At 36.4% G+C, this 19,778-nt stretch overlaps 1 long non-coding RNA gene across 1 annotated transcript; it reads right to left on the minus strand.

The window, feature by feature from the left end:
- Positions 1–4,375: 4,375 nt before the first annotated feature.
- On the minus strand, positions 4,376–5,514 carry LOC117244499. The gene is made up of 3 exons (XR_004497709.1): positions 5,424–5,514; positions 5,226–5,323; positions 4,376–4,504 (listed from the first exon to the last, which is right to left on the minus strand). It is a non-coding gene; the product is annotated as an uncharacterized LOC117244499 (long non-coding RNA).
- Between the last annotated feature and the right edge of the window lie 14,264 nt (positions 5,515–19,778).

The following is a 19,778-nucleotide window of genomic DNA, read 5'->3' on the forward strand; positions in this document are numbered from 1 at the left end:
ATATTTTTCTCTTTTGCCATAATGAATATAATTTAGGGAAATTGAATGGATTTTATATAAATAAATATTGTTACAACTAATAAAACAATGATTTTATTCTGCTTAATATATACTGACATTTTCATGGCACAAAACATCATGACATCTAATATCCACATGTACTGATATTTTCAGATGGCAGGACCATACACATCAAGATATTATTGATTAATTTTAGTACCCCAGGGAAAGTGGCCAATAAACCTTTTAGGGAAAATACAGAATGTTTTCTAGAAAAGCAAAATTAAGTTACAGAGCAGATCACCTCAGTGATTAGGTTACTCAGCAGATCAACTCTGAAGCAGTTCTTCATTTTCATGTGTACCCCATGTTTACTTACCTCTCTACTGGGCACAGATATATATATACTATTTATCTGAAAACCATCATCTCAATTCAGCCTTAAAGATAAGAGTTCTTTATTAAATTTCCAGTGATAACATTTTAAAAACTATAATTCATGCTTTTCGTGATTCCCAGTTCAAACAACTCGTTGGAGGAAAGAGTGACAAATACAGATGCAGGATCCATGCCTTTCCTCATGCTGAGCTAGGTGTGGGAGATGTGGGAAGTAAGGAACAAGGAATAGATGCATTTTCAAAGATTCTGAGGTTAGCTATTCTTGCCCTACAACACCTCTCATTTATCAGTCTAAAGGGGGCAATTTTAGACATCACAGCAAATGAACAAAGCCATCTCCAGCCCTGAGGTGCAAACAGATTTCATTACATTTGACTGTAGTTGCTCTATAGCTGGATAAAATATTTCAAGCCATTTCTGAACACAGTCCATTTCTAAGCAGCATGATAAATTTAACTGGTAACACTTAGTTCATTCATTCTTCATAAATACGTAACAGATGTGATTTTAGGATATGAGTGGAAAATTTCACAGAGGTGTCCCATCTTATCAATCTTCTCATCACAGAACCTTCCATAACCCTCACAGCAAGAAAATAAACCACAAAAGAAAACCACAACTAGAGCTCCATTAGAAGAAATATTACACACCAAATTCAAACTACAATGACACAGCAGATGATCATTTGTCTGTTTCATCTATCCAACTGTCTTGTTTTGCTCTCAGATCTGCTAATATCAGTAAATTTACATGCATTTTTGAAACATGGGTGTTTTTTTGCTCTTGTTATGTTGTGAGCTAACTTCCCGGATGTTAAACATTTCACTTGTGGAATTTCCATGGCATTAGAATGGAAACACAAAGGCAACAGTATCTGCCTTCCACCTTTTTACACCGCTATTATGAAGGTTAAATACAGACATTTCAAGGCAGACTGTTGGAGATCAGACAGCTACAGAAGCTGAACTGGGTAGCACTGCAGACTTTGCTTTTTCCCTGGTATTTTCATTTATTTTTTTCGTTAGGAATTGAAGGACAGGATTCATTAAATACGAATAAGATAATCAACAAAACACCTGAAAGAGGAATAATTTTCTCTATGGTAATCTCTAATCTTCCTGTCACAGTTCTAACACAAAGGAAACTGCTCCACCTCTCCCCCCATCATGAAATGCATATGTCGTCTCTAAAGAATGCACAAACAAATTTGGGAAAATTATATTAGTTTTAACTTTTGTGAATTTTAAATTAATATTCTGGACAACAAATTTTCAATCAAATAACTATTATTTCAAATCTTATTTTTCAAGATTCCTTCCAATTCTCCAGACCTTGCAAATGGAGAAGCAACATTGGATTGTCAGGAGAAAATCCACAGAAATGTTTTTTAAAGAATGAAAGGAGCTATTCAATGTCTGTAGAATTGTAGAATGGACTGATGGAAGAAACCTTAATCATCTCATTCCAAGCACCCTGCCATGAGCAGGGACACCTTCCACTAGACCATGTTGTTCACAGCTCCATCCACACCCTCAAACACTTCCTCAGGTAGGACATTCACAATTTCCATCCTTGGAACCAGGTTAATAATTTTAATTTTCTACTTAAAAAGAAAAAAACAAATAAATAATAAATTCCAAAGTAGAATAAAGGAGTTGAAGAGCAAACTGAACTGAGAGGTTTCAACACAATTGGACCACCTGATACAATTTCCCCACCTCAAAGGGGCAGAAACAGACGTGGCTACAGTGGGATCTCAAGATCTGTAGGAAGGAGGAGGAAATGCTTAGTGGGATTGCAGACAAGGAGAATGAAAGATCAAAGTACAATTTTGAGAGCATCAAGAACCACATCATTCTGGAAAGAAATACACTAATAACACAAGAAAGTATTATATGTATTATTCCAGGTCAATTAACTCCCTAGCTGAGGTAAAACACTTGTATAGAGCACCAAATGAGAGCTGTTTTTTTATTTTTTAACTACCACTAAGTGAAAATCTAAGGTATGCAAGCCAAAGTGCAGCAAGCATCTTACCATTTGCATTTTCAAACAAAAGAATAGTATTGGTGATGGAGAGAGACGGGGACAACTGAGTGGTGATCAGAATCCCAATTTACTGTGGGCTACAATAGAATAGTTGAGTAGCTGTTTTCTTAAGCAGTGCTTTTGATTGATGGGCTACATGGAATAACAGTCTATTCTCTGTCTCTGGAATTAGATACGTTTATTTTGCAGTTGCTATGATTTCTGGCCTTCACAGCTGAAGTCTGCAAGTGACGCTTGCCCAAAATCAAATGTTTCTGTCCTTCTCCTGAAATCTCTCATCTCAGTCTTGTGAAATTTTATTTTTCCCTCCTGTTTTTAAAAAATACAATGGCAAAATATTGATTTTTATATATGTATATATATATCCAGGTAATAAGAGACATGACAAAGTGTAAACACAGAAAAATCAAAATACTTTTTCTTCATCTAAATCCTTTTTCTGCTATATTATGACATAGTCCACCACTGAGCAAAATATAAAATGTAACAAGCATTTCTACTGAGTCAACATAAAATTTTATTTAGAGATCTAAACACCCAGTCAGTAGAACCCTTCTAAGCTGCCACAAGTACAGATAGCTGCATAGAAGCCAAAATTTTCATAGTCCTTGTCTTCAGCTATCCTGTCTCAGCCAAAAATTTACACACATGACCTTGAATAAATATTCAGATAGAAATTTCCATTTCAGAAGAATAATTCTTTTTGGTAATTGATCTCATGCACATCTATGGCTGACATACAAAATTAATTGCAAACCATTTACACACACTACTCCATTTTCATTTGGAAAAAAATAGAGATATGGTGATAATGGACTATTTCAAGATGCAGAATGGGGGCTAGGGAAGGAACATTTAGTTTATTTTTACTTAAAACCACTTTAAAAACCCAAGACCTTTATAATGGTATCAGGTCTTTGATACAGGGGATAGCATAAATGGTACTTGTCAGAGACTTCTAACTGCCTACACTTTCTTCAGAACATTTTATTGTATCAGTTTTTTACAATTAACATTCCTATGGTTGTGGGGGCACCTAGTGGTAAACTAAACATGTTTATATATAAAGTAGCTGATCATAAATTATCAGAAATCTGTTTTATTTTCAGAGGACTATTATTTTTCTTGAATTAAAAAAAACCCACTTTTTTGTGTAAGATTAACTTCAACACAAAGTAACATTAAGAAATAAAAGCTGGACACAGCACACTGGCAATTTCACTGATTCTCCCTCCTTTCCCTCCTCCTGTCTGATATGTGCCTGTAGGAGCTGAAAAATAGACTTTGAAAATAAAATCCCTTTTTATCCTGTATGCTCCGTCAGAATTCATTATTCTCTGAGCAGCTTCTCTTAGACATTTCACATGAGAAGGGTTTAATGTTTAATGCTAAACTTACTTATTTGAAGATATTTCATGCTACACTGGATTTTGATTTAGCAGAGGGATATGACCAAGCAGTGAAATCACAATAAAAGCAGAATGTAGCAATTCAGTATACAGTAGGATCACAATGCAAATATGATTCCTATTACTGGTTCTGATATGTTTGTTATGATGGCACTGGGTATCCCCAGTCAGCAGGAGGGAATATCTATATTGAATCCAGCTCAAGCCTGTTTCTATCTAAGTTCATTTTGTTGCCTGTCTGTTTTTATACTCTATTGAGCAACCTAAACCCTTCCTCCATGCTAGTCAGGCTAGCCTGGGAAAACACTCACATTCTTCATTAACTTGAGAGGTAAATTAAATAAAATAATCAATTACACAACCATCTGATCCTCTCAACAGGTACAGCCAGCTGATCTAAACCAAAGCTCACCCTCCAGTCCTCCTCATGCTGACCTAAACTCAGCTTTCTTTGAAATAGCTGTTGTCACTCCTTGCTCTCTTCCCTGAGCTACATGAGCCAATTGCCTGCACCCACCTCGTCTGAGCAGCCTTCCACAGCAGCATGACTGTTGTTCAGCCACACCACCATCTCTTTTTCCACCAGGAGAAGATTTCCAGTTATGCCAAAGTTGTGCTCAAAGACTATGAGGAGATCAGGAGATCACCTGAAAAAACAGTTTTCTCTCTTTCATCCCAAGACATGCAATATAATATATGCAACAGGTACAAAGATCAGAAGTTCTTCTTTGCATAAGTTGCCTAAAATTGGATCCCTTGGCCATAACAAAAAGAAAAGAAAAAAAAAAAAACCAAACCAAGTTATTTAAAAATATTTTCTCATTTCAAAAATCAAAAATTTTGTATGAACAGTGAATGCCTCTCTGGAGGTTTTATGCTTTGTTTCATCTATTCAAATTCCACATGCAGCTTTCCAAAAAGCTTCCTCAGTTGTCTTCCTTCCCAGGCTTTCTCCCTGATCAGTTGAGCAGATTCATCTGTCAAATTGTTTTTCTTTTCCTCATTTCTGTCCAAGGCCCATATGAAGAAAAACAGGCAAGCACTCTGGCTAAGCCTTCATTCTACTGAGCAAAATCCCAGTGTTCCCAGAGATGCACCATACAAGGATGTTTTACTTGCTCCTCACAGAATCCTTGGCACTAAGTTTTGTCCTACACTTTATTTGATGGCACATTCTAGATGTCAAAGACACTGACATTCTGATTATTAATATTTTACTATTCAGAAGCCTCATGCTCTGTCCTTGTAATTACATCACTAATTCACAAATGCCAGCTTTAACTAGGTTTTTTGGGTTGGTTTGGTTCAGGTTGTTTTGGGGTTTTTTTGCTTGGTTTTGTGTTTGTTGTTTGGTTGTTTTTTTTTTACCTAGATATTTCCAGCAGCAAGCAATATCTCCACACCATCTCCACTGAGCTGTGCAGATCCTGAACAGAGTCCTCAAGGTAGGTAAGTGCAGCTTCTCTCTAGAGAATTCGAGAAACAAACTAAGAAAGCAGATTTTTTCCATGGGACTGCAACAGAGTTTTATCACACTTAGGAACAGAAAAGACAAGGTAAATTTACAGTCTAAATCCAAATATTTATCTATCTTTTGATCCTGTACTGGTGCCTCAGGGGGTCCACATCCAGAAGTCAGATCCTTCCCCTGGACCCAGTAACCACCTCCCACAGAGTTCTGACTGTTCAACCTGCTCCTCAAAAGAAAGACCACTGATCCTACTGTCCTCAACAACCTCACATAGCTCAGTCACAAACATCATTTTGACTAACAACTCTTATCAGCTGGATCTCATTATCAGCTACAGAGAAAGTTCACTGAACTCATTATAGATAGCAGATAGGAATCACTTGTTCATCTTTTTGTCAGGATACAGAAATGCTGTGTAACTCCATTGCTGTTTTATAAGTTTGTCTCTCCATAAAACTGCACATTTTGACATGTCTCACTTAAGCTAGCAATTTTTTTTTTTATGTATGGGAATGGATTATATTGTTCAAATTATTCTATCAAAACTATCTCTCACCAATACACTGAAATGTTACAAAGTCAGAATAAAAGTAGCCACAGAGTGAAGGGCCCTCTGAATCTCTGGTATATGGTCTTGCAACTTTATCTAGGACTTTTCTAGAAAAACTAACTGCATTCAAGACTGCTTAAAATCACAAAATCAGTCTTTTCCAGCCCACATTAGGAGAGCATAAGTGAGTAAACCTATTTACATAAACAAACACAGGAAGAGGTTAGTCAATTAGACAACCTGATTTTCAGTGTTTATACAGCTGTAAGGCAGTAATTTCCATGCATGGATGAAATAACTAAGATATGCTCAGCCAGTGAGGGATGGCCATTAATGTACAAAATACAAATATTTGTATTTTGCTGGGGGACTTTTAACTGCTTATGAGCTAAAAATTTATTAGGTTTTGGAATTTCTTATTAATTTAATTTCTCTTTTGAAGCCATGCTTAGGATTACTATACTTTTACACAGCTCTACACTGATTAGGCTAGCTACTAATACATGGGACATATCTGATCACATCAAGACAACAGGAACAGCCTGAGTCGTTCTGGACCTTCACCCAATACATGTTCCCAGTACAAACTGCCCATTTTGTGGATCTTTGTTCTCACCTGGGCACAGGAAGGTTTCATCCCTTTACAAAGGTCTTTCTAAGCCTGTCCACACCTTTCTTGCATAGCCTTGAGAGGCAGGCACACAGCAAGCCTTCAGACATTTGCCTCCAGCAAATTTGCCAACTACTTTTCCAAAGTGTAGGGCTGCTACCAAAGAATCATCCTGTGCTCCCAGGAGATATATACTCCCTGAGCTCTCTTGCATGTCAAGGATTTCTTCCTTCTGTCCCTGCTGAGCAGAGCTGCTGTGCAGACTGCCTGGCTAGCAATGGTTTCATCATCACTCAGCTACTGCTTTCTGTCGTTGTCTGAACAAGGTTAATATTTCTCCTTAGAAGGTTCATTAACTCAGGAGAGCCTAGTTCCAGCTATCACTCCTTACCTAAACATTTGCCAAAAATTGATCACAGCTTTGCCATTTAAACTAATTGTCATTAAACAGTTAACATAATTAACAGAGATATAAGCAATCTACAGCCTGACCATGAGCTGACATTTCAGTTTCTAAACCTTCCTTTCCGGGCTGTGTTAAGAAGTGCCCACAATCAGCCTTCCCCACTTTGAAATGTCTTTCAGACTAATGTGGTTCACTCAGCAATGTTTGGCTATATGATCTTAAAATAAGTGTTGAGAGTTTTCTCAGGATTTATGACAACCAGGGGCCAGCCATCAGTTTCTGGCTTCCCTTCTCCCACCAACACAGACCTTTCCTAGTCGGTAAATACCTGAAATCCACCAACCTACAAGTCTGTATGCCTGTGTGACACACTGTCTTCTTAAAGCACCTTTTCCTTCTGGCACTCTGCATGTATAGAAAATTCCTGGATGCAAGATGCAAAAGTGAATTTGCAAAGAGAGAGGAGTATTATTTCAGGGAAGAAATAGTGAATGTGCACTAAGATCCCTTTGATTTAAGCACATTGTGAGAGAATAAGTAAGGCCACAGAAAAATGCTTGCTACAGTGCAACCTGGGAGCAGAAAATGAAAACTCCTAACAAAAGATGCTATTGCAAAGAAGCTTTTGTAAATGCAGACCAATGGAAGATTACAAAACTGACACAGATGTGTTTTACTAAAAGAGGATGAAAAATATCAGGTTGGCCAAAGCACATGTTCACATCCAGAGAGTAGTCTGCAGTCATCCATTAAAAAGATGTGTATATATCAGACAGAAGAAGAACATGATTCCAATTTCTTGCTTATAATCTGTTTCTGTCAAAAAAACACATACTTGGGTTGAAATGAAGACAAAAAGGCAAGAGTTGCCCAAATTTGAAATCACCTGACATGTTCCCAGGACACATTCTATAAAATTAATGTGTCGTTCTCTGTTGACTGAATCTTCCACTGAATTTTCCTGCCCCAGTGAAAGGGAAGTAATCTGTTACAAGAAAGTAAAGACAAAATACTGATTGATCCCTAGGCCCTTAATTTACTGATGTTTAACTCCATCCCTACTTGCTTTCCTAACTGTAGTACTGAGAACTACTAAAAAGTATACAGTTAAACTTGCATATGTGCATGTAGTATTTGATTTATGCCATGGTTTAAAACATTTAAAGTCTAATTGAAATTATATTATTCATAGATGCTAAAATGGAAACACATAACCTTAATTTGAAAGTGCTTTAGGAAAAAAAAATAATTTTAATAATAGATTTTTCAGTAATTTAGGTGAAGAGAGAAGCAGAAAGTGAGGAAAGTAAGTGGTTATTTTTTTCCAGTAAACATTACATTTTTGAGGAGCAATAAACCAACCAGGTTTAAGTTATATTTTTTTAACTGTAAAAAATAGATTACTTCATTTTGTTTTCAACTGATTTTGAAATTGATTGATTATCAAAGTCTTGCAGTTTGTTTTGTTCAAATATGTAATTTCATCATGAAGCAAAACTTATTAACAAAGCCCTGGATCCTGAAAAGATTTATGTACATGCTTACAGTTACAATATTTGGCTATTCTCATTGACTTTGATAAACCTTTTCAATATCCAGGATTTTCCATGTCTACGCACGATATATATTTCAGTGTGTGAATGTAAACTTCCTTTTCTTACATTTTTTTAATTTTCTGCCTCTCTCCAATGTTAATCTCTCCAGTTCTGAAGCTGGATAAGTCATTGCATCACTTTTTTTCTGACCCCTAAAACATTTCCAGAAGAACTGAAATAAACCAGACAAATAGCAGATGAACAAAAGATAATTTCTCTAACACTGACAATGATCCAAGAATACTGCTAGCAATACCTGTAGTATTAAACAATGCCTTTGTGAGTAAATACAGCAACATAATCATTCTGTCTCAGACCTGAAGCTGCAGCCTCCTTAATTCAAAACAACTACATAACAAAACACGTAGATTTTTGTCCTGATTTTTGCAGCAAGATATGGATCTATGGTAGATAAATATATCTATTATTCATACCTTATGAAATCCATAGATTTTTAGTTCAATTTAAGTCAAATCAATTAAGACTGGATTACAAGAGGATTGGATTTCAAGAAGTGTTTGAATAATGCTCTTAGGCACATGGTGTGATTCTTGGGGTGTCCTGTGCAGAGCCAGGAACTGCACTCGGTGATCCTGATGGGTCCCTTCCAATTTAGTACATTCTATGTCTCTACATTTCTTGGTCTGACATGCAAACTCCTTATTTTTTTATGTATCGTACATAGAACTTCTCAAATGGAACAGACAATACAGACAAAAGATTCTCTCTTTAAATGTACAAGATCAAACTTATAAAGGTTTAACAGCAAGACTATGAATTCTTTTTAAATATTTCCTTAATGAAGTGTCATTTAAAGACTTTTTACCCCTTCTGTATTGAGAAGTCTGCTTTTGTCTAGTTTTTAAGAGGCCAGTACGAAAAGGCAAGCAATTGAAAATAAACTCAGATTTTATAATACAGTACCTCTGGTGTTCTTGCTATTCAAGGTGTTAATCTGTATCTTACTTTTTCATCACTCAAACACCTTCTACATAACAATAACACCACCCTAAAGATCCACACAAATAGTTGGATGTCTTCTACTCAGATAAAGATGTTTTCTTCTTTTTTTTATTTTCATACTACATTTTATTTAATTCACAATGAGCGATTTCTGGTGCGTATTATCTTCTTAGAGAAAGAAGGGATACTATAACTGAGTCATTCCTGCCAGTGAAAACTAAGCTCTGTTCACTGTTTTATTAACATTCTTTGTGAGTTAGTTATAGATGAGGAAGGTCAGGCAGAAGCATGGATTACTGTAACTACCCTCAGCCACTGCAGTGGATCTCATGACAGTGTAAGTTAAACTAATTTTTAGTAATTTGCACAGCTGCAGTGAGTTTTGGTCGACTTCAGGCTACAACATAATGATAACTAGATGTTTATTTCAATCACTAGACCCACATACACGTTGTGAGAGCTGAGCATAAACTACAGCTGAGGCAGAGCGTCTGAAATTCACTCCAATGAGATGAGCAGAGTCATAGTAGCAGTAGTCACAGTCATATCAGTAGTTCTCCAGAGCTTTGATTTATATGTGTCTAATTATTTTCAGTAGATATTCAGGCTGATATATAGCAAATTGAAATGAACTGACTTGTCTGCTCTGTAAGTTGCCCTTTATATGCTTTGAACATGGTCTGGTGCCAGTTAGAAAGCACTACTACTCATGCCAAAACAGGAAGCCATCCAAAACAATCAGTGTCATCAGTATCATAGTTTGGGCACCTTGGACATAATGAAGAGACTTAACCTTTAAGAAGTTATGATTACCACTACCATCTGCAGGCAAGAGACAAGAGTCATAGTTCTTCATTTGCTATATGACAAATTGAAATGGTGTAAACTCTTCTGAAGTAATAAATTATTACTTCTCTTTTTTTTTCTTTTTCTTTTTTTTTTTTTTCCAAATTGCATTGCAGTGACTTAGTAATATAAGAAATCATTCTGCTCCAGCATGCTGGTTTATAACTCTCTCTTTTATCTGGAGTATTGTATCTGCAAAGTAATTGTAGGAGAATAAAGGAGGAATAAAGGGCCAGAGGCGGTTTCTTTTTATTTACCCTCAGTAGCATTTGACAATTCACTGGGCTGCTTTTTTATGTACTAGACTTTCCAGACCATGTCAAGGCAGCTTGCAAACATCTCATTTTTTATTTAGACAATGTATGCTTAATGACTTTAGTGTCTGAAGTTTCATCTGAATTAAATTTTTGTGTAATGCCAGCCTTGGTTTCATTTCATTTGGAATCTGGCAGAAATGAAGTCACAGAGGGGAAAACAACAAAATCCCACATTCTTGGTTTATGTCCTTTCTCCCAGCCACATTTGAAGCAGACTGTGAATTAATTATGAGTCCATATGAAGCCAATAACTTGGTGACTGAGGTTTTTCACATGTTCTGATGTTTTATTACAATATTATACTCTGTGATTGTATTTCCCCTGTTTTTGTTTGCATTCAGAGTTGCATAGATCTATGTGCATGTGTTTCTCAGAGGTTTTTTAAACAGATTCATTATCTGAATGTAGTTAATTTTAGTGCTAAATATATTCATTTGGTACACATTCAAGAAGTTGCTCTCAAAAAAACAAAATTAATAATACCAAAGGGGAATACTGAATAGCTTATTTGGATCTAAAAATTGTTATTCCCCTGCAGGTTCAAATGAGCTATGGGAATTAATACTTTTTTAATCTCTGGAAATAAATAGAGACCTGTGACATTAATTATGGATATGTCTTTATGGGAGGTATGGATCAAAAGAGAGTATATACAAATAATTATACAGCAAATGTATTCAATACCATCCCAGAGACAAATGTTAATCACGCTGTAACTTCACAAGACAGCGGTAAATAGTTAGTAATTTATTGTTAAAAAAAACCACTAATCATTGAACAAATTATCACAGTGATACAATTTTTGTTATAGTACAGAGAAATACTGGAGGCTTGTGACCAAAAACTCAGATGCAGGTTATGTGCTTAGTATACAAGTCTATTTGCTCAGAAGGGATTCAACAATCTTATAAGTAACTTTCTCTTTCAAAACATCTTCTAAAACAGGTAGCAACAACATTATAAAATCTAACAAAAAGGATATTGAGTTTACTTGGGATATCATCATGTTTCTGCAAACCCAGGCACTACTGATGTTTTCTGCCTTGTCTCACACAGTCAGTTCCTCCTGGGTGAACTCTGATACTGAGGCTCTGCACACAGCTTCAGCTGATAGAGCACAGCTCTGTGGCCAAGGCTTACGTCTGACAATACTGTTGTTAAGATTAAAGAAAGTTAGGGAGCTAAAGTCAGATAATAAAATTAAAAAAGGAGTGTACTTATTGAGATAGTGAGTGGCTCAAGGATTCAGAAAGAAGAATACTCACATGAAAAGATATAAAGCTCCTTAGCTGTGTTTCTCTTGGTTTTATTGTGCATAGTAAAAGACTTCAAACAAAAGTGACCTTGTGAGTTGGATTACAGATTGATCAGATAAGATCCTACCACAAGGCCATGCAGGATTTCAAGACATTGAGCATTTAGGTTTGATGTAAGCTAAATGTAAAATATTATATCCTGTCATACTGAGGAGGTAAGACTACATGATTTAGACATCCTGTTTGAGCTTAATTTCATAAATTTAAGTTCTCTTAAGGAAAAGCAAGGAAAGGATATCTTTGATTTTTAAAGAGAAGCAATAAAAACATTAGAATGCCACAAAGCTAAAAGCAGCATCTTGCCCAGCCTGCCAAGGACCATGCAGCAGAGGACAGAGAACAGCTTTGTAAATAGATGCTGTGAAAATACAGGATTGTGCTTAATGGTGGTATGAAAGAAATTACACTGAAAAATGCCTTAACTGTCTGAAACAAAGAGGGTTTATTATCCAAGTGTAAAATATGTCTGTATATTATTTTCCAAAAGCCAAAACAACATGCCAGAAGATCCCGCTCACAACAATAACAGCCTAGACAATGTTAAGGTGGCCAAATATGGCAGGATTGAAAGGAGAAAAATATTTCATATTTTGGCAAAAAAAAACCTTCCTGGTTGACATATTTGATTTTGTCAAGAAGCTTTGAGAATGCAAATGAGCCACCTACAAATTCAAACTCTCAAACCTTTGAATTCAAAAAGTGACTTAGAAGTAAGCTAGAAAGCTTATGAAGGAATTTTCAGAAGTGAAGAAATGGGACAGCAAGGATTCAGTAATTTATGAAATTTAAATTTAAAAAAATACTGAGATAAAAGGGTAAAATTTTAAGGGGAGAAAAAAATAAAAGTAGAGAAAAATACAGCAATTCTACATGAATAATTAGGCTATACAAAAGGACCTATAAATAAACCTCCTCCACTAGAGAGGCATGTGTTGGATTAGGAGATTCTCTTCATTGGATGTGGTGAGTATATTAGTACTCAGCCTCCTAGCCAATTAATCTTGGCTACCCAGCTCTCTCTCTTGTGGAACCACCAGTAAGCAATTGTTGAAGATCCTCTTTGTGACTGATAAAAGATCCCAAAAGTACTCAAAGTGAGTGGAGAGAGAACTCAGCAGCCACCTGCTATTACTTATTTTCTCACAAGCTAAGTTAACTCTGCATTATTTAAAAAAAAAATTAACAAAGCTGTATTGTCCACATCCTTTTTTTTCAGGTGTTGGGAAGTAGTATAAGAAGAAGCCAGTAGCACACTATAACTACATTATCCTCCTACAGCAGTCAGGCTTTGAAAATTAATTGATCAGCTCTTTCTGGTCCATTCAGAAAATGCTGAAAAATGTTCATGGATTACTTTCTACGTAAGATTCTGCTTTCTGAAATTTAAACAGAATCATGTATTATGCTGAAGAACAGTCTGACTTCAGCACCAAAGCTCCATGGAGTAAATAGAGATCAGATGTATTTGTTGTTTCCCACCAGCTCTAGATTTGGGCTCCAACTAAACTTGTAATTTTTTTTTTGTTTACTTTCTGAAATTCTTAAGTTCCAAGTCCCCAACTTGGCTGGGTATAAAGTGATATAAAGATACCCCTTATTTATAAAGATAAAAAATACATGGTATAAAGATATTTGTCAGCTTTCATAATCTCCTCCAAGACCATGCACCCTCTAGTTTAGGATTTTGAGTGTGTGAAATTACTGACATCCAGACTGGCTTACTGGGGCCTTGATGGGCAGCTGTATGAGGAGGGGCTGAGGTCACTTGGTCTGTTCAGCCTGGAGAAGAGGAGACTGAGGGGACACCTCATTTTACATCTTCCTTGTGAGAGTACAAGGAGGGACAGGCACTGATCTCTTCTCTGGTGTGGCAGGATCCAGGGGAATAGCCTGAAGTTGTGTCAGGGGAGGTTTAAGTTGGACATTGGTAGAAGGTTCTTCCTTCAGGGGGTGGTTGGGCACTGGCACAGGCTCCCCAGGGACACTGCTGGTCCCAGCACCAGCCTGACAGAGCTCAAGAGCCATTTGGACAATACCCTTGGACACGTAGTTGGCTCTTGGGGCTGGTCCTTTGCAGGGTCAGGAGCTGGACTCAAGGATCCTTGTGGGTCCCTTCCAGGTTGGCATATTCTGAGATGATGTGATTCTTTTGGGCGTAGAAGAGCTGACAGGTTTTGCTAATTTCAAGGACAAGCTATCAACATTAAGACAAATATATAAAGTACACATTAAAATACACATAGATAAAAATATCTTGTGTAGTATTATTAAAAGTCTTCTTACTTCAAAGTACAAAACCTTGAAGGTAAAATTAACAAACAAACAAAACCCTGAAAAAAAAGAAGCACGAACCCAGAAACAGAAAAAAAACAACCTTCTTTATTTCATAGAAATCTTAAATATTTCTTAAAAATTGTTAAGATTTAATCACTTGGGGAATCAATAATTAATTAGTAGAAATGTTTCAGATATCTTATAAATATCAAAGGCTTTTAATAATTACTTTACAAATCCAGATCAGCAGAAATCATGAAGGTTTTAAACATTGCGGGAGGTGGAAACAAGAAGTTGAGAACTATAAAAATTATCAAAAATGAATCAAATACTTTTTGATCTTATGCTGCAACATTGTTAGAATGGAGATTAATACTAAAAGCATGATCCAACATGGATTTTTGATGCTCACTGTAATTAACAACAAAGCTATTCCTAGCTCTAATGATCCAGAACCAGACCCATAGAAATGCCACAATATTGATCATCTACAGTTCAAGTATCAATAACAGCATTTCAAAGCAGTTTCCATAAGAAAGTAAATTTGCTTTTGAGTCTTACAAGAAAGCACATTAATTATTTCCAAAGTACCATTTTATGTGAACAAATCAGTAAAACTCTGGAGAACTAAGTTCAACTCTGAAACACAAAAACCTCCCCACTCCATCCCAGGAGACTGAAAAAAGAGACAATAAACCTCACCATGCATTCTTAAAGAAAAGCCCACTGTTTCAAATTTAGAGTCAATCTTGGCCACTTCTAACTATGAAAAAAAAAAGGCTTACAAAGGCATTTAAATTAGACAATATTACTGATACCTTAGTTCTGACAGCTGTCCTACAAGCACAGTATATCTATGAAGACTTTTTTCCTCCTATGGAAAAAAAGGAGTTTTCCTTTTAATTCAACTACTGTATAAATGCTGTGAAATTTTCTGTTGCAATTCTTGATAATGATGTTTACATAATGAAAAATAAAAATCCCCAAACACTGGAGTAGAAAATCTTGTCCAAATTTTAGTCGGTTTATTTAAAACTGAAACTAAATTATCTTTAAGATCCCCAACCCAAACCACTCCATGTTTCCATGAAAAATAAGCATGTATTACTCTCTCATTGGAAGAAGACAGAGAATAAATTGCAAATAACCTGTTAATTGTCGAGTATGTGATTTCTTTTATAATACAGATATGAAAAAATTCCTGTGAAGCTGTAATGGCAGGAATGGATAACAGATTGATTTGCACCAGAACCAGATGACAAACAGATCCTAAAGAACCAAAGGCATTATCATCAACTATCCCTCAGAAGACATTAAAATCCTATGCTCCATCTCAAGTCAAACAAAACATAACTTTCCTGGTGTTTTGTGATACTTGCATTTTTTTTCAGACATCCAACAGCATAAGCTATGAGACTTCTGGAAAGACAGGTATTCCTCAGATAAATCATACAGGGTAGTAAGTTCAGTGCTAAGTTCCCCTTTGATATGTGCATACTTAGCAAACCTGAAACATCAGACATACTCGGCATGCAATAAAGAATCTCTCAGAAACTGTGTAGTGTATCTATCCCAGAAGATAAACACCTCCAGTCAGTAGTCAAAAGGATTAAAATAGCTAGGGGAACAGAAAGGGGCTGGTAACAAGTGCTATGAGGTGCAGAGATACAGAAGTCTGGGCATTTATTCTAACCTGGACAATTCAGTCTATTTGTCACTTTATTCAGTTGCCAAAAAAGCTCATTACTATCAAAACATATCTTGTTACAAAAGCATTCAAATATATATCACTTCTTTGCTTGCAAAAGGAGAAGGCAAAAACTTTTTCTCTACCACATACTGTCACACCTCAGTAGTTTCAATATACATCTAATATTTGGAGTTTATCTACATTTCTTCATGCAAAATTTGTAAGGTGTTAATAAATGGACATATAATTTAGACTGCATGCTGTAATCTGCCATGTTTAGTTAAAAGGAGAATGCAATTAACTATAGTATCTGGCATAGATTCATCCTGTGTATTTATTAGGAGGAAGAAGAAGAAGAGAAAATAGAGCTGAACTAAAGCAGCTGGGTAGATAGAAAAATCAATCCTGGTCATATTACAGCAGTAGTACAGGATGGCTCTAACTCTGATCATTCAGGAAAGCCCCAGCCTCTGGCCTAGCCTAATTCACCATTGATACTGATGGAGAAAAGAGGACACTAAGATGTTCGCTGCATCAATGCATTTAAGAGGCAGCACTTGACACTGCTGGTATCCCCCCACAGCTATTATTTCTTGATGAGAAAAGGTCACTCTGTTGTAGATCTAAGCCCTGGTTCACAGGAATGTGTGGCTTGTCCAGACCTGGTGTAGTGTGAACTGAATCCTTCGCCTGAGCCATCTCTATTTCACCAAAGAGGATGTATTGTGTTGATCACCTGTTCACTAGATGCTTTTGGTTTTCTTCATTCTGACCAAGTGCCACTTCTGTTATCTTTCCATCTGTATTTTGCAACAGGTCAAACACAAGCCTTCTACTTTATTTCCCCATAATTCATTAATGTTAACACTTTTATTTCCAGCACATTCCTTTGCCCACTGGTATGGGTATGTGGACATCCACATGGGCATATCCCATGTGGATACCGTGCAATGAAAATTAGAGTCTCTTAATCTTCTTAAACTCTCACACTGACATTATATAATGACATTCTGCTCATGAGTGATTCATTCATAGAGCACAGGCTGGCTGGACATAAAGTAATATAATTGCAATGATTGCCTGTGAGACCTCAAGAGGCAGAACCTCACAAGACCTGAGATTTTAAACCCATAAAAGATAAAGCTGAGTCTCACTGGAGAAGATCAGGCAAGGCCAGAGAGGACTGGTCACAAAAGAAATGTCCTGATTGCTGTTGAACAGCTTTTTTTTGGCAAAGTGAAGATTATTTCTCATTTATTAAGTTCTGAAGTGATGATGACAGCAGAAATTTGCCAAAAGTTGGGTACAATAATGCTTTCTCTATGTCAGTACAGAGTATAAAGGGCAGAAGATAGTGAGAAAGTAAAACTTTGACCACTATTAACATCTCAAAGTAAGTGATTATAATAGCAGGATTTGTTTGCATCCAATGACCATAAATTATAAATAAATAGTAAAATTCTGTTTAATCTGTTTATTCTGTTTCATTTTATAGCTACTCTCTATGATTTGTTCTAGCTTTTGATCTTCTTCCAGAAAGGAACCAGCTCCCAAAAGAAATGGACACATATATTTTTTGATTTTTGCTACCATCTTGTGTAAAATACTGTTTTGATTGCCAAGAAACTTGTAGAACAAGGGAAGAACAAGAGTCTGACAAAATACCAAAGTTCCTGTAAACACTGTGAAAAAATAGGCAAGAAAATACAAGAGAGAAAAGACCTAAACTCCTTTGTCTAATTCTGTCTCCTGTTCCTAAGTCACTTATTATTTTCAAAGAACTCACAGAGCTCCTCGATCTCAGAATGCATTTCCAGGAAAATCTCTTTAAAACCTCAAGTTGATCTGAAAGCTGAATACAAAATGCAATCCCCAGTACCAAGAGAAGATATTTCCAGCTTCTGTAATAGATACAGAATGTACCTATGACATCTCATATGCCTGTTCATGCTTGGGGTATGTATAGAACAGATATTGCCAAATGTCAGGCAGTGCATAACTCAATATTATTTGAGGTACCCTGTGGATTTTTCCCCAAGGTAAGTCTTCTTCAGCTATTTTGACTCCAGCATTTCCCAAAGTACTTCTCTGTTTCATGCTTGGTCTCTACCTGGCCCACACCTGGCATTTAGATTACCCTTCAATTAACAGGACTACATTGTGGTTTTGTTTCAGAAATGAGCTTGAATTTTCATGACTTCTCACTCCTCATAGTTTATGGGAGGTTATACTGAGATGTCACTTCTTTCCCATCAGCCTGAACAGCCCTGTAGGGTACCTCCACATCTCCATTCTTGGATCATGCCTGAGAGAGTGACTGTCGGCTGTTGAAGTCTTTTGTCCTACCTTGAGTTTTCTCTTTGTCTGACTTACAGCTCACACTGTAAAGAAAACACTTAAGACCTTGACAAAAACAGCCATCCTCCCTGCTGCCCCTGAGAGTGGTATTGCTGTTCTACAATTCTAAGGGAAATCCCAGTGAGAGAGGAGAAACCAGAGAGCAAAGTGTCACCTTACAGGGAAGGTTTCCATTTATCAGCTTCAGATTTCTAGAGTTAAATTCCACTAGCTGGAGAAAACCTTATGCAAAATAGGGAAGTCTTATGCATTTACCCCCAACACAGCAGAGAAGCTGAACAGGATGCTGCCACTTCTTATGCTCCATTAACAAGCTTATTTTTTAAGCTCTGCTAAAGTACACCTCAACAATCCTGACTGCATGCCCTGGATTAGCCATAGTGCTGTCAATAAATTAATCAGAAAAGTGGAGTTTGCACGGGAGTAATAGAGAAGTCAATTTGATTCCTTCTCATTTTTGAATATTGATCATTCCTTGGGAAAGTAAAACAAAATCAAAACATTTGTAAGATGGAGTGGGGGGGAGGGAGAGAAAGAATATGTTGTTTTTTAAAATGGGTTGACCATTATTGATAGATTATTCAGTGGTAACAGTTATACTGTATTTACATCCTTTTGCAAAAGTGACCAGCAGGATGTGTAATCAGGAGGAAGGGTCTCTTGTGACACTTGATTTTAGTCATCCTTATAGGGCATGACTGGGCAAGTTACAATGAGCAGGCTCTCTCCTGGACAGTACTCCTCCAGGAAGTAATTGAAAGTTAAATTGCAAATATAACTTGTGTTATTATTGAGTTATAAATGTATGCAAAGAATCATTTCTAGTTCAATGCTTTAGTAGCTGACAAATTTAGTTTATGAGCAAGCACTGGCAAGAAGAATTGAGCAGGGAACCTGAGAGAAGCCGGGTGCTTTAACCGGCCAGAAGAAAAATGAATCTAGTTTAATCCTTGTTATTTGTTTTACAAGCAGAAAAATGTTACACTGCAAAAGCCCAAGAGGGTAAATTGGTCTCTTAGAAGTTGCCTACTAAAGGTAGAAAACCTTCATCCATGAAACACAGACAAGTTATTCATTTAAATATCTTTCCAAGCTGACCACTCTAATATTAAACTTTCTCTTGCTTTTGGTGGAAAAAAAAATTTAAAATCACCATGTTACCATCAATTTATCATTTTTTTTCTCCTGTGTGTTATTTTTTCTTTGTATTTGCCTGTTCTAGACAGCCTGTGTTGGTTGTCCAGTGTGCTCAGCTCCCCAGCCTGGTGTGCTCAATTCACAGGATAGTTTGCAGAGAGGAACACAAATTAAAAGCACATATTAAAAAACAACAAAATCCCAAAACATTGAGCATTTTGACAACAGCCATGAGGTTAGTTTTTTCAGGAAGCCTTTGGTTCCCTTAAAAGTAGAGTATTTAAGCAAAGGTCACAGACAATTTTATGGGACTGAGATTAGCAACTTAATTTAAGGCAGTTATCTTGCCAGTTCTCATCCTAAATCATAGTGCTCACCAGCTACCTAT

Source organism: Parus major, chromosome 1A (genome assembly GCF_001522545.3).
Source record: "Parus major isolate Abel chromosome 1A, Parus_major1.1, whole genome shotgun sequence".
In the NCBI taxonomy this organism is placed as follows: Eukaryota; Metazoa; Chordata; class Aves; order Passeriformes; family Paridae; genus Parus; species Parus major.